The 23169-nt window shown below is 42.1% G+C and overlaps 1 protein-coding gene across 1 annotated transcript in view; it reads right to left on the bottom strand.

Annotated features, from left to right (window-relative positions):
* LOC100866778 (uncharacterized) overlaps window positions 1–23169 on the bottom strand; it is a 62728-nt gene extending 39559 nt beyond the window's left edge. The window contains 1 exon segment of the mRNA XM_086917914.1: window positions 23123–23169. The gene's annotated coding sequence lies outside the window, so the exon portion shown is untranslated.

Raw genomic sequence — 23169 nt, 5'->3', positions numbered from 1 at the left:
GCAACATTTCCATCCTTCCCATTTATCGAAAATAAAGAAAAAAAAAAAAGTTACAAAAAACTGGACCATCCCTCGATTATCCCTCGTGGAATAACGGAATCGAGTTCCAAATGTTTCCAAAATATTCGTTTCGTCGCCAATTTCCCCTCCTCAGATTCTTCTCCCTTCTTCCTAGGGGAGAATTGGTTTTTGAAGAACGTGACGCGACGCTGCGAATGAGCGCGATGTGTTTGCGTTGGTTGTTGCGATACGAACGTGGAGCAATTACTTTCTTCTCTTGCCGATTAAACGAGCGGAATTGAGTGGATTGCGGGGAAACGGGAGAACTCATTTCCTCCGGAACACTGGCGAAGAATGCGCGCACGATCGTAACTACCTCCATCGGAGCAAGACGAGCAATCGTTACGCCGCCAGGGGATTTAATGAAGCGAGGTCGGTCCGGATCAACGTCTCGCTTAAAAGTTAACTGCGGCCCCAACTTAAAGATCTCGCGTGGAAGAAAAAAAAGACGACCTTGGGAAATTATCTCGAGAAAGAGGAACAAGAAATCGAGCAACTTCGATTATGAATTACCATTCTCTCGTGGAAAATAAAAATTGCTAGAAATATTTCCATAAACGAGTACTTCCATCATTCCAATATATATTCTCCTGCTGTATATAATAATACGTCTCCTCGATTGGTAAGCAAAGTAGTTATTTGTGCGAATTGAAACTTTTGTCGGAACGATTTGAATATAGAAATCTGTTTAGTTGATTTTATTATAATATATATATATAATACGGAAGATTAACCTCACTCTTTCACGTGGAATTTCCTATAAAATTCCTTTTTTCCAACCATTTGGCTCCCCTCTTTCTTTCGATTTCAAAGCAGAGGATGCCCGCTTTTTTTAATCTCGTTTTAAACGGTTGCGTTAATGGAGGGAAGTCGAGTAGCGGTTCGGGCGGAAGGGGGAAAGAGACGGGGGCGGGCGAAATTGTGGCAAAAAGCGCGGACGTCGAAAGCTTTGTATGGAAAACAAGGAGGCGGCTCTGAGAATTTTCCCGCGGCCGCCTGCGCAACGCCTGAATCGGCCGATTTCAACGTTCGGTTAAATAGCTGCCCATATAAATATAAATAGCCGGCTGTCCTCGATTTCTCGATGAGGCCAGAACCAGCTGGATGCCGAGTGCTACTCGACATTCTCGCAGATGCCTCCTCCCAGTGTATACAACTGCTTCGATTCAGTGATCGAAGAGGCGAAAAACACGGCCGTTCACCCATTTGTCTCTTTCGACCCGGCCACTCGTCTGGCCAATCTCTTCGATACACGCGAATCCAATACCACGGGACAACAAAGGGGAACTTTGTGGAAAGGAGTTGGAAATTGTTTTCATCGGTGGAAACAAGTTCCGTCAAATTTTACAATTAGATTTTTTTAAACTTGAGAAGCTCCTTCGATTTTACGCAAGAGAAATAAATAACGCATTGCAAAAAATCAGAAATATTTTACCCGTCGAAAGAAGCGATTGATTATTTCTCTCGAAGAAAAGGTCGCTCGCGAGGAAAGTTTCGAAGTTAAAAAGTATTTCGATTTTTGACAAGACGAGATTTAAAGAACGTTATCGAGGACAATCATCCCGATTTTCGTCCGTCTTGGACAATTTTTCGCGGTGAACTCGTGAAAGTAGCGAAACTTCGCCACATATCGATATTATTCCGTCCAGCTCCTCGGCCAGGCGGATTGCACAACCCTCGGAAACTCGTGGATCTAATTTTATTCGCCGCGCTACGATTTCGACGCGTTACAAGCCTTAATGAGCGACGGTAAAGCAAACAGGGAAATTCCAGAGCAGTGTTTACACCGTTGATAAATTACCGACCGGACAAGCGAGTCGCGTGATCGTTAACCAGGCCCGTTATATTAATCATCTTTTTCCACCGCGCGTTTGTCGTGTAGTGCAGCCATTTCTCGAGGAGGAACGTCGTTTTGATCTTCCCTCTTATCGATTGATATATATCGAGTCGTCGCGACATTTTAAAACGTCTTAAACTTTATTCTTTTGTACTAATTTTTTCACTAATGTTTCTTTATCTGGAAATGCAATTTTCTCAACGAGGGATACGTTGATCATTTAACATCTCAGTAATAACAGATATGTCTTTCGAGCAAATACTTTCGATTTCACCACCCGGAAGCACGGACGACGCTCCAATACTGGTTTAAATTTTCAAAGTCATCCCGATAAAACAGAGATTTGCAACAACTGTTTTGAACGGCCAAACTTTCGCTTGCGCGCAATTTCTCCACCATCAATTTTTCAATAAAACTGTAGAGATCCTCGATTATATAATCTTCTTTTCCCGTCGAGTCGTCGAAGAAAGATAAAAATCTTTGATAGAAACGGTAGAAATTCGACGTAATCGCTACGCGAGAACTCACCCGGTTGCTTAAGAATCGTAAAAATAAAAAAAATAAAAAAAAGGAATCGCGCGCGTGGGACGACGATACCGGAAACCTCTTGCAATCCTCTCTGGCCATTATATCGTTCCGATGAATCTGCAAATTCAGAACCTGGATGGAAACAGGTTCGCGCCTACATTTCCTTCCACGTCCTTCCACGTAATCATCGTGTTTATTCGCGCATTGGGACACATTTGACGAACACGTTTCGATTGAAATCGAAGGTTACGAGATTTCAAGAGAGGTGGTTGCGTAACGTGGAGCGAAATTGTAGCGCGAGGTTTGCAAACGAGGAGAAAACGGAGACTGGAGAAAAAGAATTGATCGTAGAGAATCGATTTGCTTTTAATTTTAGAGAGAGAATATATCGAGAAAGCTGGCTATATATATATACGACGATTGGCCGGCCTTTGTCTCTTTTTCTCAGTTTCGCCATGTGTCGTTTTAACGAAATTTTCCATAGGAAAATTAACTTGGAGCAACGTTGCTCGAAGAGAATTTGTATTATATAACTTTGTGTAAAAATTGTGCAAGGACGAAGCGTACAAGTCGTTTATCGAACGATTGATGTATTGTGTAGAGTCAATGACGTTTTAAAATTAGAAGAGTCTTTAAGTCGGCTAATTGGAGATGGTCTAATAATAAAGTCGTCGAGCGTCGACCGAGCATCTATTAAGCGATACGAAAGTAATTTTACGTTTCGAAAAAGAAAAAAAAAAAAAACAAAAACATCTTTCGTATTAAATTCCTTCCTTCCTACTTTTTACATCACCCTGCGTACAATTTTGTACGATTATTATACTCGAGGCGAAACGAACACGGATTTTTTTTCTCAATCGCGTCGTCGTGCAATCTCACAAGTCGATCGAACTCCTCGATTCTTTGCGAATCAATCGACGAGGACCGATTGTAACAGTAAAGCGATGAATCGTGTATCGTGCACAGCTTGGAATCTCTTTGGAAGACGAGGAAAGAACGCGCGATTCGCAATCCGATTAAACCAGTCGCCATTCCTGCTTTATCCCGTTTCTTCCGTTTGAAATTCACACCCGCCACGATTCCGTTAGAGAAGAAGATTCCCTGGATACCGTTGCACTTTTCAATAGATCGAGTAATAAGTTGTAAGAAAATCAACGCTCCAATTAGACGAGCAATTACGGTGTTCAATGTTTTAGTTGCGGAGTAGATAGTTTCGTTATTTATTTTCCCCGGCTCCGTAGCCAATATATTTCTCGTTCTGCGTATAAAATATTCTACATTACGTTCCACCATTAAACTCGATACCAGGCCATTTCCAATTTCCAAATCCACGTTTCGACGACCCACTTTATCCGAGAAATTTGACGAATCGTTTTCATTATTTCTAAAAATCATTGATATCAATCGCGATTACTTCTCGAGGATGATTCTCCAAACTGGATGTAATATTTTCTTCGAAGAAGCTGAACAAGCAAAGTAATCGTAAGAATTTCGGATTAAGACGAGTTTGTTGAATTTTTTATTACGCGATACTTGAGAAACGCTTGCGAGAAAATAGGAGTGGGTGAGACATCTAGCGGGGATCGTCGAAACTGCGTAGATCCACGCGGTATAAATTAGAATTGGAAGAAGGCGTTCTGTCCCGCGACGATACAATAGAATTGGCTTGGTTGGGGGCAAAGGAGGAAAAAGCTGTGCAGGAAGTGGAAACGATAGAGACGTGGTGGTGCTTTACTCCGCTGCAAGCCGCGGAGGTTATCGTCGATAACACTCGCGGTGACCCACCAGCTCGATAATTTCCCCCGCCCGGCCAACCCGTTTCCGTGAAATCTCAATCGTTCACGCTCAAAATTGATTTATTCCCCTTTGTTCGAAGGGAACGGATCGAGATCTGGGTCGAGCCCGTGCTTTTTACGACCTGGCTGCTCGCCGCTTTCGACTCGTGGCCTCCCTTAATGGCGCGTTTGCACAGTGAAGGGTGTTCCACTGTGAGAATTTACAAAGACACAAGCCGTTTAACCGAGCGGACGATTAACGCAAACGATCGAAACAATTCAATATTTTCCGTTTAACGCTTGCGTAACGAACTTAATCGTCCCGCAGACCGATCGTAAATCAACGCGAACGCGAACGAACTTCGATCTCCAATTATGAACGTGCACTACGATTTCATGGCCATTTTCCAACAAACGTTCTCATCTTTCTGGATCACTTTTACTACCGTTTCTTATTCTTCGTCTTATTCTTCACAACTTCGAACTTCATCCGAACGTTCTGTCTCTCGATGAACAACAAGATTTACAACGAGGTGATCACAAGAGATGAAGTTACGATTTCTCTTCCGAAACATTTATAAAGGAAGAGGAATCGAATACGATAATCGCAAGAAAAGTACTCCATCTGAAAATTCCTTTTTTCATCGTTCTTTCATAACCGATCTTTCTCGAAAGTTCCTCCAATCTCAACTTTCAACTCTCCTTATTTTCGCGACAAATGATCGTGTCATGGCGTTCGAACACGCTCGTAAACGCGTGGATCCGCTTCATCGATCGACCGAAACTTAAAAAGCTGCCGATCTCAACCGATCTTGCTTTAATCTAACGATCGAGATTCCCACGAAACGAGGGAGTTTAAGGCTCGTTTGAAATAAATATGCCGAATCGACGGATTTCCGGCATAACGATTTCGATCATCGTTTAAAAATCGTATCGATAATGGAGCACGAGCCCGAGGGGATCGAAGCGACGCGGAATACCTGGGAAAGAGAGGACACGGCCGAGCCGGGCATCTTGGCCTGCTGCTAAGATTAATCGAGAGGCTCGAGGAGAACAATCGCTGTCGGATGAATATCGTGATCGTCGAGTGGAGCCACGGCCGCGGAAAATGATACTCCTCGGGTAATGAGACGAGCCGTGGAGTCGTTTCGCTGGTATCTCTCGATGCGTGTTGGAGGAAGAGGAAACTCGATCGTCCGTATTTACCAGTATTTTTCCTAATTTTTTCCTTTTTCTTTCAGCCAACGTCATTTATTTACATAATTACTCGAAGAGTCTCCCTCTTATTCCTCTTCACTCGTCCATTTGTCCGCTTGTTCTCTTTCTTGAATAAGAAACACACGGGTACGGGAGAAGCTCGGTTGGGTATGAATTTTTAGTGCTCTTTAGTGCGACGCGAGAAAAGAAAGGAGAAGAGAGAAATATTATTAAGCATTCTGTTCGATTCAAAGATAACGATTCGTAAAAGCAGAACGACCGGAGCCCGCGTATCGGGAAAGGAAAATGCTGGCGTGGAAAAGAATTTCTATTCGGGCAACGGCTCGTGAAATTCCATTAACGAACCTCTCCATTGAATTAACGCGTTATCTTTCCCAAGTATCGCGTTGATTATTCGCTTGGACCAGCGTTCTTCGACCATTCTCCTTCCGCGGTCTCGTGATCGCATGATGGAGCACGCGCGCGCGCTGCACATACGTATGCGCAACGGATCCTCTCCACGGAGCCACGTACGCTCTATCGAAACGGAGGAATCGAGCGGCCGTGAACGAGGCAACGATCTGGTGAATCGAGCCGAGGAATGCGCGTTACTCGATTCGAGAGTGTCGCTTCTTCGCGAAAAAAAAAAAAAAAGAACAAGAGGAAAAAAAAAACTACTACTCACTTTTTTCTTCTCGCTTCTTCACGCGTGCAACGCGATCGATCGAACGAACCGAGTTGAAAAGAGTTCTTTGTGAGCTCTGACCGATCTCGATCGATCTCTTCGACTCGGTTTTTTCTTTTTTTTTTTTTCTTTATTCGAAAATACACGCGCTATAAATCGCGCGATAAGCGATAAGTGGCGTGGAATGGATTTACAATGCGCGTCGAGTTGTTTTTTCGAACTCGAACTTTTTTTCTTCTTTTTTTTGACTCGAGCGCACAAAGAGCGCCTTTTGCTCTCGCGCGTTCGTTTCCCGAATTTAATAACGTCTGGCTTCTTACTCTCCTCCTTCTCTTCCAAGTTGTCGCAGTGAAAAATATTATTCCAGTCACGGTGTCGCCTCGTTCGTTCATCGACGACGCTTTATTATTTCGTGCTTAAAATTCTTCGGGAATAATGGGTTTCTTAAAGACATCCGTTAATTACACGCCCGGTCAATGTATGCGATTACGAGAGAGAATTTTCCTTGGTTATTAAATGCGCTTTCTAATTGCCGCGGTGTATGTACACGCAAATTCCTTTATCCATCGTATCTCGATCTCGATTGCTTCTCGAATCATCTTATCTTATCTCGACGAAAATCCTTTTCCTAAATTTGTTAATTTATTATATACGTTGTTCGAGCCACTTCCGATTTCGATCTTATACGATCATTAACCACCGCTCTCTCGTCCATCTAAAATCGAATTATCTCAAGAAAAATTCTATTCCTAAACGCGTATTAATTCATCCTCGAATCTTTATTTATTTTCTTCGAGATTATAATCACCGCACTCTCGTCTAAAATCGAAAATCGAAGATCAATCTTATACACTTGCTCCTCCAACCATCTTATCTTATTTCATCAAAAATCCTGTTCCTAAATTTATCAATTTATCCTCGAAATTACGTTGTTCGAGTCATTTCCGATTTCGATCCATACGAGATTATAACCACCGCTCTCTCGTCCATCTAAAATCGAATTATCTCAAGAAAAATTCTATTCTAAACGCGTATTAATTCATCCTCGAAATTACGTTGTTCGAATCATTCTCAATTTCGATCTCTCGAATCTTTAGTAATTTTCTTCGTGTACGAGATTATGATCACCGCACTCTCGTCTAAAATCGAAAATCGAAGATCAATCTTATACACTTGCTCCTCCAACCGTCTTATCTTATTTCATCAAAAATCCTGTTCCTGAAACTTATTAATTTATCCTCGAAATTATATTGTTTCAATCATTTCCAATTTCGATTCCTTTACTAATTTTGTCCGTGCACGAGTCTATAACCACCGCATTCTCGTCTAAAATCGAATCTTATACACTTGCTCCTCCAACCATCTTATCTTATTTCATCAAAAATCCTGTTCCCAAAATTTATTAATTTACCCTCGAAATCACGTTGTTCGAGCCATTTCCGATTTCGATTCCTTTACTAATTTTGTTCGTAATTTTAGACTCTCGTCTAAAATGGAAAATGTAAGATCATCGATCATCATCGAGAATGGAAACGCGAAAGAAACGCTCGTTTCTCGCGGCAACGATTTTCCAGATCGAAATTAAATCCCTCGCCAAGTGGTTAATGGGTTAAAGCGTGGCCCCAAGCTCGGCTCGGCCTCACTCGGTTTCCGCGTGCCTAAATTTAAGCGCGCCGGGAGATGTAATAACCGTGCACGCCGTTTTACGCTATCCGGGATTCCGAATAAGAAGCGACGCAACCGGCCTGTTACGCGGCTTTGAACCGATGCCAGCTACCTTTCTGCGATTCTTCGAATCGCGCCAAGGTGCGACCCGCGCCGTGGAGGAACGTTCCCGGCCTTCCCAGTGTCTAACACTCCCGTTTTTCCTCCATCTTCGTACAGGAATTCGCACTCTGTCCCTGACCAGGGATTCCTCCCCATTTTCTTTCTCTTTCTTCTGTTTCTCCACGACATCTCTTTGCAATTATTTTTCCAAGCCAATCGCCGATGGTCGGCTTCGAGAGGAGAAGAGTTCCACATTCGAAATCCTAGGCTAATCCTTTCATTCTGGCTTTCACTGGGTGTATATCCAGCCGTTTCGAGTGTCTGAAATTATACCCCGGGACGCGAAGATTGCTTGTAAAATCGCATAGAAATTGAGACCGTCCGGTTCTAGGATGGGATTCTTCTTCTAGGAATGGATAGAAAGTTGGACGAATATATGTATATTCGTCGTACCCGGTAATTCTCGCCGTATCGATTCTGGATCCGTGTTTCTCTCGGCGCGGTAAAAAATCGCCATCTTGGAATTAAAATTTCTTGACTTGGCAGACTCCAGAATCCAATCTTTCGGATGCACGGGAAGAGAAAATGAAAAATTCGAAAAGAACTTTTCCTCGTCTCATCCTTTTCCGCGATTCACGTCGTATTTTTCTTCGAGCTATTTTCTCGATGTGACGCGTGTCTCTTTTTCTAATTTTACTCTTCTTTTCGAGTTCGATCGAAATCGTCCGATCGAATCTCGATCAAGTTTCGCCGATCGAGCGATCGTCGAAACGACGAGGATGGAAAATTCAATCGAGCGCACAACTCATTCCTCTCCTATCGAAATTCTTTTTGGTCGGATCGAGAAAGCGGATGGATCCAGCGTCGGGATCGAGCCTCGTTCAAGGCTATCTAAGCTTCTAACTTCGCGTGTTTACCGACGTCAATAGCAAGCCGTGTAAGCAGACTTCGCTACTTGGCCGGGTGAAATTCGATAGAGGAGATCACGAACGGGTTATTCACGATGAATGATCAATGTGACTTATTGGCCCAGAGAAGATACAAAAACCTTTCCATTCGTTGACCATTCTTCCAACGAGAATTAATTTATTTTTCTCCTCTTTCGATTCTATTATTTTCAACGATTCTTCCAGAAGATTCTTCTTCGAGAAGAATTAACGTTGTTCGAGTTCTTCCTGTTCTTTCTCTTTTTTAACTAATTAACTCTCGTAATTTAATAATTTTCGGATGGGATTTTCATAAATGTTGGAAATAAATTTTTCGATGACCCGTTGGAGGGCTACGTTTTCCGGCTGGTCGCTTCGATGGATTCTGCGGAATGTTCGCGTGACTCACGACGAATACTAGTCGGGCTTCTGGTAGGCCGATTTGGGATTCTCTATATCTCGAAGGTTACCTTGTACATTTTACACAATTATTTTGCACACTTTGTACCTTTTATATCCGTAACATCGCGTTTATCCCGCGTTTTACAGAACACAGTTGGGGATGTCGTTGATACATCGATGAAAAACTGATCTGCAATCGTCACTCGTCGCTATCCCAATTAATAAAACCAACGTCTTGAAATATCTATTTTTCAATATTTTTCGTGCCACCAACGTTTCATCGCTTAAAGTTACGTTTCGATCCATTGCAACGATCGCGCCCGAATCTGAACACGTTGATTCACGCACAAATTGTCGAAATTATGTTTCGAATTAGCCACTATTCCTATAGGAAAAAGAAGAAGAAGAAGAAAAAAAAAAAGAGAGCACAAAGTGTCTCTCCTTATGAATAATGCAGCATCCATGAATCTCCTCCCGGCTAATAGGTGATCCCCTCGGCCAAGAGCCTCCTTTCTACTCCCCGAGAGGCCGAGTGTCGTGACGAGAAACCGTATCTTCCTTCGATTTTATCTTTACGCTGAATCTTTCCACGCGAACAGACGCTTTCGATCTATGCGGGCATGCAAAACGAGAGGGGGGGCATCCCGTCGCTCCGATCCACGGACGAAGATCATTCCTTGCTTAACGAACGTTCGAAATAACCCTAAGATTTCAGTGGCCACCTCCTGTGGCGCCTTCTCGCGCCATTTTTCCTTTTAGACACGAGGCGAACGAAAGATGCGCTTTTCGTCCTCTTTCGTTTCTAAATATATATATTTTTTGAAGTTTCAGTGTAAACTTTGAACGATTTTGAAACTTTTCTCGAAATATCCTGTTCAAGAAGTAGTAGAAAATTGATCGATCAGAGTTGTGCAGAAATTGTTCATCCCTCGTATTTCCACGAGCGTGGGACTCTTGATTTGTTAACAGCAAGAGCAGCGTAAATTTCCCCACCTAACCGTTGAATTATACACCTATAAATTTTTCTATCGTTCAAAGAAGACTTATAAGCGTTTCGTGAAGCTCTACGCGAGCAACTGTTTACGACGATCCGAATTCCACGGCCTCGGAATTGTAAACTTAGAACACGGCGAGGAGAATCGAAACTCCGCTCGAAACTTCACCGCAGAATTCCTGCCTCTGTCTCGAGCCTCAACACGGTCACCGAAATTTTACGATCACCTCTATAAAGTGCGTGGTGGATCCCTCGAGGAACACGTCAAGACGATGACAGAAATTGGACCTGTCTCTCCTGTTTCGGAACGCGGCAAAGCCGAGAATAGATCGTCGAGTTCTGCTCGGTTGCCTACCACAGGCGTATCGGTTGTTACTCGCATTGTCTCCTCTACCATTATTCTTGTTCGCGAGTTTACACATTGCCCGTTGCTTCTGGAGAAGCAAAGGTGTTTCGTTCGGTATTTTAAGACCTTCGCGATAAATCTCGAGCAATACGGTGGCGACCACGCTTCTCTGAAAATCTGATTAATCAACCGAAATTATAATTTTCTTCTTGGATCGTCGCGAAACGCTAATTGCTTAAAATAAATCTTGATTGTCAAATACTCGAATTTGAAATATATTCCTTCTCTATGATTTAAAACAATTTAATTATTTATCTTTGAGCGACCATTTCATACCATTTAACGATTTATCCTCGAACAGATATCGATAACAAGAACAAAAATGTGCATGCAGTTTAGTGTTAAATCGTTGCAAATCTAACGAAACGTTAATTATTAAATTATCCATCCATCCATTGAAAAGGATACGTTCAATTGATATTGAAATATATTGCTTCCTTACGATAAAATTCAATTCAATTGTCTATCTTTGAGCCACCATTTCGTATTTTCATCCTCGAACAGATATGGATAAAATTCGAGAGGCAAGGACAAAGATATCCCACCCGGTGCATGCAGTTTCAGGATTTCGTGGTTGACTCAGCGCGAAATGCTTCCCTTTTGACGAGAACCATTCGAGCCGCCGAAATATATACGGGGTGAGTCACACTATGCACGTGAGTACAGGTGCCCTCTCTCCTCCAACGAATATATCGAGTGAACCTTTGGTGGCCCGATGCACCACGGTAAAATAGATCGACTGCCAACCGGAAGAGACCTTACGCGCTCCATTTGGAACGCGTTATTCACTCGTTTCAAAATAAAACCCCTTCTCTCTCTCTCTCTCTTCGTCTTTATTTTTCACCACCTTCTTCTCTTCTCTCTTTCTCTGAAGAAAAGAACCGACCTCGTTAAAAAACTTATATATGTGAGAGAATAGAGAAAACGAGTTCACCAGTTTCGCGTAGTTTAAGGTATCCAGCCTTAGGTATCTGGGCGGCTCAGAAGCCGTACGACTCGTCTAATGACGTTAAGGGAACTCCGATATCCTCGTTTCACCACCTACCAATATTGGATTCGACGCGCACGGTCCTCTATTTTCTGCCAACTATCCTATCGCCTATCCAAACCTGTCCCGTGCAACGTTTAAATTTCGATTCGATTTACTTGGAGGAAGGGAATCCTCACAAATCGCTTTGCTCGCGTAATCGCTGCGAAAACGGAATATATCGATTGCAAAAGTGTTATAATATTTGGACGATAAGAAGCAAAGATTGATTCGTGTCGTAAACTGTGTCGTTCCACTGTGTGATTCACTTATCGACGCTTATTCGCTTAAATCGTATATAAGTCGTTCGTCGCGAGAATTCAACAGCTCGTGACTTAAAAAACAGGAAGTCGGTCTTGGTATTCCAATTGAAGCTTCATCTCCTCGCTACGTTGGCGTCACTCGCTACTTGATTCTCCACTCTGCCATTGTGCTCGTTTTAAATGTTTAACATCTCGGATACCGAATCCCCTCCCCTCGTTGAAACGAAAAAAGAAAACTTCTCTTCGTTCTCTTCTTTTTTCGAGGCTCGATAAGAATTTTAATTCAAGCGTTGCCTCGAAACGACTTGAACGAGATAACTTTTATCTGTCTATCTTTCATTATATATAGAGATTATATATATTGATATATAATCGTAGAATTGTACGTTTACAGTACATTTAAAATTGATAATTATCGCGATTTTTATCCCCGTATTCACTTTAGCCGACCTGTTCGTCGCGGCAACTGCGCGATTCCGTGTAACGAATAATCGTGGGTCTGTCAAAAGGCGAGTCTGTGCGGCTCAATAAGCCGCCGCCGCATCGAGGAAAAGATCGAGCCGCCCTCGAACAGGCTGCCTGACTAATCCAAACGCTATTTCAGCGCGAATATTTCGCGTATTACACGCGTAAAACTTGACGTCAGGGCCCGGATTATAGATTCATCCGCGCTTTCGAAGTTGGCGGAAAGTCAAGATCCATCGTTCAACCGACAGTGGCATCGACGAATATTAACGAAACATCGGCCAACCATCCTCCGAGACAGAGTAAACAAAGTCCATCCAAGAAAGTTTCTAGGTGCGAAATTCTCTCCCTCCATGTATCGTCGAATCGCGTTAACAGAGGCTGGAAATAGCCGTTCGTGAAACGAACGTTACAAGATCGTCCATCTTGCTCCCTCCTCGATTTCGATTCGCAATTCACGGATCATCAAAATCACGATGATCGAGGTTAACGAAGAGTTTCACGTAGAAACCGGAAGATATTAGTCAGCCACGACGATCTAGCAAAATAACTGCTCTTTCCAATTTTAAACCTTTGGTAACGAATGGATCGTTGGAAGAGGAAAAAGAATCGAATCGTCGATTTTAGGCAATTTCCCCCCCCCCCCAAATTTTTCAAATCTTTGTCATCGAAAATGATCGAAGCGAAGTAAATCTGAATTTATTGGAGTAGAAAATTCAATACTTTTGTTTACTACTTGATACTTTTGTTTTGTCAAATGGAAAGTGAAATTAAATTTGTTATTAACAGCCCTTTCCTTCCCAATTTCAAATCTTTTATTTTTAAAAACGATTACGTTTAATCTGGATCACTTTTCGTCTTCAAAGACAAGTTATACACTTAATCTAGATCAAGGAAACATGGAAGAAAACGAAATTCGTGTTTCCGGCCAAGCTCGTCCACGGAAGGCCTAATGGCGGACAGAGATAAGTGAAGGCGAGGCACTACTTGGCTGCCACTACTCGCCGACCACCTAACCAAACCACAAATTCCTCCTAGCTTTCGTTTTCGTTGACACAAGACACAGAACACCGTATTTCTGCGACTTTCAGGGAAACCTGTTCCAACCAACGATACTTTTATAAATTTGTCCCTTCGTTTAGATTTCGCTTCCAGGAACACGCTGATTAATCCCAATCTAACCCGACACCGCCGCCGTTTCTCCGTTTATTAATGTTCCGCTTTCGTCCACTCGCCAATACACTTGGAACGAAACGAAAGTTTTGGAAGAATTTTCTATCTAAGGTCAATTGTGATAAAAATGCGCGGCGCATGTGGGCAGCCAAGTCTATGGTGGAAAATGGTGCACTTTAAATACCGATAAATAATATTAATAACTTTGCATCGTTTCTTTATTCATTATTTTGGCTGAAAATTTTTGACGGTCACGATTCGAGGAATAAACAATTTTTAAAATTGATGTCCTTTATATTTCAAGATTAATAAAACCATTTACCTTGAAAATATACTGCATACAAAGGATTGGAACAAACTACAAAAATACTCGCGTATTGATAAGAATCGCCAAATATTCCTGGCACCCTTTTTCCAGACAACAATATCTCCTCCGATTCGTTCCAACTCGTATCTGGAACGAGATCTTCATCGACCACTTCCAATCCTTCTTTTCTGGCTGTCAATAATGTAGGCTAGTAGGTTCTCCAAGGAATTTTCCTAAAAAAGAATCCATCCTCTCTTTCTCTCTATTCGATCGTACGAGTCATCTTATCGAGAGGCGATCAGCCGTGTCGGATGAAACGTAGAAGCGTAAACTTTTGACGAGATAATTTGCATAAATCTTTGATATCGAGGCAAAGATGGATGGACAGAGGGAGGAAGAAACTCGCGGAAGAATACCACGTCACTTTCTCCGCTCGAAGCATCATCTATTTCTGCGTTCATTATCCATCCAGATAACAAACGACGATTAAAAAGATAATTGTGACGAGGATAGGAAACGTTGGGGCATAGATTTATCTCGAAACCAACAACAAACGTATTACGGAATGATTTCACCTTTGGGACAACAACATTCGATGGAATAGTACTCGATCGAACGTGTTACGAAAGTGGAATTGTAAAACTAGAAAATGTGAGATAAAAGCCGATAACGCGAGAAATCGCGTCTCCGAGTAAAATTACACGCGAGATTATTTTACTTTCAATTTATTATCCCTTTTATTCTCGTCGAATAAAGTTTTGCAAATTTACTTGTTTCGAATATTTTTGATTAAAAAAAGAAAAAAAGGAAGAAAATTGGACGTATAATATCGAATTGCCGAGGAACGATTGAAAAATGACTAACACGGAGTAACAACACTCGGAGAGAATAATTACGACTCGCGGCACTCTTCCAACCATTTCGTCGAGCGTAATTTAAATGGTCTCGCGCGTGCGTGTGGGCGGTACGTTAAATGCTTCCATGGCAAATTGCATGGAAAGAGAGAATAGAGGGGAAAAAAAAAGAAAGAAAAATCTGGCAAAAGGAGACTAATTAGTTATTAATTTATTAAGCATCAACACCATTCCTCGAAGGAAAATTGTTATTTGTTCCTTCGTCGCCGATTTTTATCTCTCCGTTTCTGGGCGGGTATCGTTTCGAAGGGAAAATAAAAATCGTTCTCCTCGCGAGTAATTGGATACACGAATCGAGGGAGATGTTGGTCGGTAACGTTGCGCGCTCCACCTTCAACGTGTGTCTGACCTTTTCCGCGAATGTAACGAACGAGGAAGAAAAAGAGCTTCTAATAAAACGTACACCGGCTGACTTTCCTACCACGATTTTATTTCCATTCCCATCGATATATTAAGTCCAAGTAGCCGTTTACCTCAGCTTTCGAGTTATATACTCGTACGCGTTTCACGGGTTAAGTCTGGGCCACGCCCATACGGTATCCTCTTACATCCTCCAGTATCGATCATTAATAATATTATTATTTTCCACGAAATTTTTTCTATTTTTCTCTTCTCTTCCAACGTGCTATTTATTTTCGCCTTTCTTTTCTTTTCTTTTCTTTTTTTTTTTTTTTTTTTAAGGTTATATAAGCACATTTGAGAAAGAAATTATAATAATTATTTAACGGTGGATAGTTTGATTAAATTATTCTCGAATTATTGAATATTGCGGCGTTCGTTTGCGAAAAATATCGTCGAAAGCAGAGCAGAGAGTTTTGCTCCTGAAAAAACTTTGAAGGGTAGTTCTCTCAAACTTTTACTCTCGACTCGTTAAAATCCTCGAATACGTTCTAAAAAAATTATCTTGATTCTTTTTCCCTCACTAATTTTAACATCGAACCATGTTTCTCAAAGTGTGACTCAAAGAAGAATTTGACGATTCTCTTTCCTCTCTGCTTACATATTATGCACCAAGTTGGCACGATGCGACACATATGTGACAATTTCTCGCTTTTTTTCTCTCTCTCTTCCCTCGCGAAGGTTCCAGCGCGTTTCCGCCGCGTATCTGGCGGCGCGCATTGTGATAAACCCTCGTCATCGTTCGGTGATGATGATTCGATCGCAATCCTTGAACTTTGTTCCGGAAACTTGGCTCCCAAGTCGTTAATTATCATCGGCAAAAATCGAAATTCAACAATTTCTTTCATCTCGATCATCGAGACTGAAACTGGCCAACTTCCAAAATAAAATTTGTATCTGAAGAAATTCCGTCCCGACGTAATGTGAATAAATGATTGTCGGACTGCGGATATATTTACATTTATGCAAATTCGAACGAGTAAAAAAAAATCCATGGAACGCAAGAATACGAAATAAATCTTTATTTGAGCTCTTTCCTTTAATCGTTCGTAAAAATTGGATCGAAAACCAAGAATCTATTCACGATTATACTTATTATGCGTTATTACAATCCGTGTTGGCAAATTTATCACCAATGTAGACATCTTTATAATGTCGGTTCCCATTGCCAACAACCTACGTGTCTTGGGTCCCCCTCCCCCCCCAAAAAACAGATAAAGAATACGAACATAACATAATAATAAAAATTCCTCCAAATCGGAAATCCTCCAGAAGACGAGATCACAGATGAAGCGTGGAACAAAAGTCAATTGAAACGGTTCTACGAAAAGGAAAGTCTTTTTGCATGGATCACCCTTCTCCCTGATTCGTTCGTCTATCGACGAGTGGCATAATCCCAGGTATTGTTACCTGCGGCTTTTTATCAGTCCACGGTTTCGCCGTTGGCCTCTGCCCGCTCTATTTTCATGCCGATGATTCATGCCTGCCCGCGTTCGTCATGCACGACGCGATGCATTTTTATTTCCATTTCGCGACGCAACGCAAAACCTGGCTCCGCTTTCGATCATTCGCTCGAAAGTGATTCGATATTCGCGAAACGTCGCCTCTCAGACCCGCTCTCTCATCATAGTTGACCGTCGTCCAAAATATTCCTCCACCCCTCCTTCTTCCTCCAACGAACCAGAGATCGTCTTCCGCGGATCTTCTGCATTTTTCTCCTCTTCGTTGGATCGATTTCCTTTGCAGAACAATCCTCCTTACGCATCTCCTCCTGCGGAGAATTCTTCCTCTTTGTCGCTAACGTAACACAGCGTTACGAATCAGTGTATGTGCGCGAGAGAAAGGGAGAAATTGCAATAACAGCGTAGCGAGTTTGATGGGTGATAGGACGATGCTAGACTCTTGGAAAAGATCCTTCCTATCGTTCCCTTCCAATCATCCTTACGGTTTATTTACAATTAAAATCGGAAATAATCCGAGATAATGGTCGTTGGATTGGATCGAAACTCTGCAACTCTGATGCCTTATTATATATATATATATACTCTCGTCATTCCCCTGAGATTCGCTTTTCCTCGACACACGCTTATGTTTATGATCGGCCGGCACGAATTAAACCGTGTTTTGTTCTTATGTGTTCCACAGCGAGAGAGAGAGAGAGAGATTGATATTCAAAAGGGGATGGAAATTCGACGTTCCCCTCCCCTATTTTCGCAGGGACAAAGAGGGAGTCTCTTCGTTTTGACATTTGCCTCGTTCCTTTCAGAGGAACGAGTCTCGCGGAAAATGAAAGTCGAAAACGAACGGGGTTGGGGATAATCGCCCTTGGAAACGGTATGCGTCCTCTTCTTTCCTCTCGCAGGCGAGTATCGTCTGTTCTCCTTCCTCTTCGCTCTTGGAGGAGGAGGAGGGAAGAAGCGTTTATTCCCCTTCCTTTTCACCGGTGGAAATTCTTCTTTACGACGCGGCCACGACTTCCGCGATTAGGATATTTATCCGAACGACTCTCAAAGCTCTTACCTCGGATGAAAGGGGAGGGAGAGGAGTGTTCAACTCGGCGATCGGATGTTTCTACGCGCGCGTTCGCAAATTGCATCTCTCCTTCTCGATTCGATCGATAACGTTTGTCTGGTTTGTTGTGTTTGGTTCGTCGACCGCCGGGCTGTTTCACGGTGTTACGATTTTAATCTTTCCGCGTTGACGAGGAGAAGACAGTTAAAGCGTGGTTAATGTAATACGCGTATATATAAAATTTTTTAACGATACGATGAAAAATCAAATCGTCAGATTCCCCTCCAAAAGATCGCGCAACATCGCGTTTATATTCGTAATGAAATCGTAAAATAATCGTTGCCAATTTAACGTATCTCCCTTGTCAGGACAACTTCCAATTTATCACTCTCTCTTTACGACGAAAAATCCCGTGACAAATTATCAGATTCTTGGAGAAAGATGGCAGAGCACGGCGTTATACTCTTAATGAAGTCGTACCAATGTTCGGATAATCGTTGCCAATTTTACGTTAATTTTATATCACTTTTTATCAATTTAACGTATCTTTCGATTTTATGTCAAAACAATTTATCACTCTCTCTCTCTCTCTTTAACAATACGACGAAAAATCCTGTGACAAATTATCAGATTCTCGCAGATCACAGAACACGCATGTTATACCTTTAACGAAATCGTATAAATGTTCGACAATGGTTGCCAATTTTACGTTTAATTTTATATCACTTTTAACGTATCTTTCGATTTATATCGCTTTTTCGATAGAACAACTTTCAATTTATCGCTCTCTCGTCACCTCGATATTAATAGCCGCTGAATTATTATACAAGAGGCTCGAGTCAAATTAACCAAGCCTTGACACACCGTTCGTCATTCTTCGAATAATTAACTCGATTATCCTTTCGAAAGGAACAACGCTTTCCAAAAATCCCATCCACTCTCCAACGTTCGTCATCGTGAGATATCTCGAAAGAAAAATCAATCGGTTGCTCTGCAATAGCTGACTCGGCGAGGAGGGTCTGGATAGCGTTGGAGTGCGCTCCAGGTGATCGTCCGCGATGCGAAAGTGGCTAGATCGGTCGGGGACGTTCTCTCTCCACGGGCTCTCTCGTGCTCCTTTCCAAGGAGCCAATAATTCATTTTCGATCTATCGATACCGGCTGACCCCGCCGGCCACTTCGATAATTCACGACTATCCTGCCCGCTACTTTCATCCCGCTGAGAAAAATTTGCGGCGACAGACGATAGAGACGACCAAAGATAAAGGGAGAGAGAGAGAGAGAGAGAGAGGGTGGAAGGCCCTCGAGTCGTTCGATTTAACGATTTATTTCGAACTTTGTCGATTCCATTCCATTCGTTCGAAATTCCTATTTTTCTTTTCTAGAAATTTCGTAAACAAATGTCGAAGAAAATGAAAGTAAATTTAATTTTTCTCGAAATCGAGGATGCTCCTTCGTTCTTTTCGAAAATTATTTTATACCTTTAATACCTTTTTCGATCGCTTGAGCCTATTTTCGAAGAAAATTTGCCATCGTGACCACGAACCACGAACGGCCAAAGCCGTAGAGAAAGAGAGAGAGAGAGAGAGAGGGAGAGGAGGAAGAAAGTTGATCGTCTCGTTTCTACGGTTGGAGTACGAGTCACGAATACGGGTTGAAAACGTTGGCGAAGGAGGACGCGGAGGGAGGAGGAACGGAAGAATCGCGAATGCATCGGGCCAGGACTCGACCGGCTACACCCTTGCCGCCTACCCGAGCGGGGCTACGTTTTCAGCACGTGCAGTATCGAAACCGAGTCGTGAATTCAGAGGATAGGAACGATCCCGAGGACACGGGTTCGTGCTTCTGTGTGGATTTTGTTTCTTCGTCCAAGCAAGCGCTTATAACGAAAGATCGATATTTTAAAATTGGAAAAATAATCAAAGTCGAATTTTATCTTTCTTAAAAGACATAGAGAATAAGACGAAGCGTATCTTTTCGTATTTATCAATGTACACAATATGATTCGATCGAGTATATTTGCTCGTTAAATGCTGTTCGATTCTCGCACATCTGACTGAGAAGCGTTAACGTTATTCAATCTACAAATCAACAATTCCCTCTCCGATAAACAAGTCGTATTTGCAACGTTTACCTAAGGTAATTCCGCAGATAAGGCACACTCGTCAACCGCATTTGCAATGCTAACAGTCGGTAATCGTCACCCGGATCGAATAACAAATATCGTTTCCCCAAAAAATTCTTTCTAACGTCGAAAAGAAAAAAAACAATTTCATATTTCGTATTTCTATCGCGACAACGAATGTCTTTAAATAGCAACAGAAGCCATTCCACGGCAACTGGGACAATAGTTCGAGCCGAGTCCCCCATCTCAGACGGATCGAAGCGGAAAACTGTCGAACGTTCGACATTTGGTCCTTTTCGATCGAGAGGAGAGGTCGATTAGAGGTGGCGCAATGCTCGAAACGAACACACGCGGAATGCGTGTGTTGCACGGTGTGTGCACGGCGTGTAACGTTGAAATATTCATCGGTCGGCTACGTGTGACTAATACTGTATGAAAGCATGGTTCGAGGTCGACGATTCTCGATTTCCAGGCTCGCGTTCGTAACCTGGGCGGCGATAAGCGTGGACACGTATTACCCGAACTACGCGCAGTTCTCTGTCGAATTGAAACGAAACGTTCGTAAACCGTTTGGACACCTCATCGAATGGCCTTCGATCGATCTTTGAATCATTGTTACTTGGCGAGGAATACGGTGGTGAAATAATTTTTAAAATTGTCGAATCCTATACGCTTTCGTGTTCTTGAGTCTCGTGTTGTCAGCCTACTATAATTTGAAATTATCGAAGGTTTTGTTATCTTTAACAAAGATAGAAGAGGAAAAAGAGAGAGAGAGAGAGAGAGAGTTGTTGTTATTATTTATCGTTGGTCTGTACGTTAAGATTTTGAATTGTACTGTAACTTTGTGAAAAAAGATAAAATCATTTTTTTAAGAATTGAACCGAATTTTTATGTCGATATTCAAGGATAATTTTATTAAAATATCGTTATTTATCATATTTATTTATATGATTTATAAGATTAGAATTAGAAATTTTCTTATTTACACGAAAATTAACCTGATCGTCGAAGCATTGAATGAATTAAAATAATAAATTAATTCAAAAATCGATGAAGATTCGATAAAGTGTTTTAAATACTTGTGAACGATAATGTATATCGGATCGAGTAAATGCATCGAGCGATATTTGTTATCGCGAGTACGTGAACAAACAAGGATACGAGATCGAATGATCACCTTCCCCTTAGAAATAAAGGAAAATTCGTGATCAACTAGTATTAGAACTTCGATGATTATTTCAATATCGATTGTTCGAAGTTTAGTCATTCGAATGATCGATTATCAAGAATATTTAAATTAGCGTGTCTGACATATTTACAACGTTCGAATAATCGACGTTCTAACGTATCAAGTCCTTTCAAAGTCCTCGTTAATTCTATTTTTTTACACTTACTTGCAAAATATTGATCGACGTAGCTTTTTAATTCCATTTATGGAACAAAATGTCATATGTTTTTTAAAAATAAAAATAATATAATACATAGAAAATATCTTTTAAAGATAAAAATAATAATCAGGATAGATCCGCAACATAAGAGGGATATAAACATCTGGAAATTTCTTTTCTATTTTTTTCTTTTGTATCTCAAAAGAGGAAAATTATTACGAGATACAAGACTGAATCTCTTAAAAGCGATAAAAAATAAATAAAGCGATGTATATGCCTAATAGTTTTCGAGCACCACACCCATCGAAAAAAAAAAAAAGAAAGAAAAACTCTCGAAATAATTTAACTTTTACTTTCGCGTAAAATTATACTTACTCCGAATTTTGGAACGATTTAATAATTTCACACAAAGGATTCAATTCGCTTCTTCTATTTCAACGGTCGTTCGAAGCGAAACATTCTTGCTTTTACACTACACTGATAAACATAAGCGTGTGCGTGAACAGGGAAATAACCATAGTTTCTAAAATGTAAATAAACGGTGGCCTGTTTACAAATAGAGATATCTCAATCGTACACCGCTCCTTCGAGGTACGATACCAATATCGTAACCTTGTCAGAGAACGAAAGAGATCCTGTTTCGAGCCGAGAAAACGAACGATTCGCGTTTCCTCGTTTTTCGATTCCTCGGGATAGAATTCGAGGAGGAACGAGAGACACCGAGCACGAATTCGTGATCGTATTGTTAAAAGCTTTGGCCGCGTTTCGACGCCCCTGAACGATGTCGAATCGAGCGTTCCAGCAACGTTCAAGGTTGCGAGAGTTTCGCGTGAAATTACGCTCGAGCGTGGCTCGAGAAACTCGTTCCTCCGCTTGCGCGCTTTTCGTCCCGACCACGCCACAAACCGAGAATCGAGGAATCCTTCTCGAGCCGTGCAAACAAACGATCCTCAAACTCCCGCAGGAGTGGCTCGTGCAGCACGATACACATGCATCGGGAGGGGGCGCTCTTTAAAAGCAAATATTCGAGAACTGGAGAATAACGAGATCCTCCTTTTATTCTCTTTCGATCGGTATCTCGATTGTATCGTTAGACTTTTCTCCCCAATTTCGAAGAATTTGGCGAAATTTTGATCAAATTTTAAGGGGCGAGAGATTACGATCGCGATGCGTACGTAGGGAAGGGAAGGGCGAGCGGTCGGCGCGAGAGGACGGGAGGAGGAAATCAATGCCACCGTCTGCCACGGGAGAAGAGAAACTCGTATCGGTGAATTTTCGCCGGTGTCTGTTGCGCGCGACAGTAGACTCAGGTCAATCGGAAAAATCCACACGTTCGAGCGGAGGATGAAGATCAGAGATGCAGAAGAGGCCCGAGAAAAAAAATGAAACCGATGAGAAAGAAAAACAAGATTAGAAAGAGAGAGAGAGAGAGAGAGAGAGAGAGAGAGAGAGAGAGAGAGAGAGAGAGAGAGGGCAGGAGCAAAGCGACGAAGAAAGAGAAGAGGGCAGAGTCAAGGCTCTTGGATGTATACTCACTCGACCGCTAGCGTAGCGTATCCGCCACTGTCTTCGTTCTCTTTAAGGGATTCGCTTTGTGTAATCGGCAGAAACTCCTGGATGGAAGCTTCTTCTTCTTCTTCTTCTTCTTCTTCCTCCTCCTCCTCTTCTTTCTCCTCCTCCTCCTCCTCCTCCTTCTCCTTCCCCGCCTTCTCCTTTCTCTCTACGATCGTTTCGATCGTTGGCCGGTCTAATAGGTTCACCGAGGTCGGTTCGTTCGAACGCGGCACAAATCGAAACACGAGGGTTGCAGATATATATTATATATGTATAAAAAGGAACACCGATATAACGAAGGGGTTACGGACAGGCGGAGCAATACGCCTCGTACGACACTCTGCGCGACACTGCCTCGATAGTCGAGACTCTTGTTAGGTGGGCAGGGGGTGATGGAGGGGGCGCATTGAACGTACGTACCGAATAAGGGAGGCAACCACCGCTCCGTTCTCGCGGGTGTCTCGAGC

This window comes from Apis florea, unplaced genomic scaffold (assembly GCF_048593485.1).
Source record: "Apis florea isolate Af1SG1 unplaced genomic scaffold, ASM4859348v1 contig_2272_pilon, whole genome shotgun sequence".
NCBI classification, from domain to species: domain Eukaryota; kingdom Metazoa; phylum Arthropoda; class Insecta; order Hymenoptera; family Apidae; genus Apis; species Apis florea.
Note: the sequence above shows the minus strand (reverse complement) of the source record. Positions and strands in the feature narration are given on the sequence as shown.